The sequence below is a fragment of the Schistocerca serialis genome, chromosome 3, assembly GCF_023864345.2.
Source record: "Schistocerca serialis cubense isolate TAMUIC-IGC-003099 chromosome 3, iqSchSeri2.2, whole genome shotgun sequence".
Classification (NCBI taxonomy): domain Eukaryota; kingdom Metazoa; phylum Arthropoda; class Insecta; order Orthoptera; family Acrididae; genus Schistocerca; species Schistocerca serialis.
In genome coordinates, this window is record NC_064640.1 from 597365672 (window position 1) to 597366332 (window position 661).

Genomic DNA, 661 nt, shown 5'->3' on the forward strand with positions numbered 1-661 from the left:
TTGTTATTAAGTCTCTTAATCGGAAAATTCTTCCTTCCTCCACTCACTATGACCACTTTCCATACAGTATATGAGATTTGTGCCTTCAATGCATGTACTAAGATCAGGTAATTCAAATGGGTATATGTTTAGCGCTCTGTGATGTTTGTGATGTATAATGATGAGAGAAGCGGTTGCCGGCACAAAGGCTACTCCTCTCGATTCCCGACCTGGTAGCCGAGTTTAGCGTCCCCATCCGATCGATGTACCACCAACAAGAGTGTCGCATTCTCTTACTTTAAGAGTTTGGAATGTAATCCAAGAGACTGGCGCAAAGCCCCTTCGTATATTTCCTTTCAACAGGGAAGCGCATTCAATTAGATCAGGGCATTTTAAGTTAAGAGAACGCGTGGATATTTTTGAGGTCCCTTCATTGTGTGAAAGAAACTGTTTTTTGTATTTTTTAATCTTATCCTTCGCATTGAACATCAGTCTTAATCTGTGTGTTGTAGTAAAAAATCAAGAACTGAAGCCACTCACAGGTGGCACAAATTAGTTACAGCTGCAAACAGTCACAGTCTTCAGTAATGATAAGTGTTCAGATGCGATTAGTGTGCCGATAGGGCTCTATGTTGCCGCTACCGAGACCATAGTTTCATTGCTGGCGTGTTGGACACTGCTG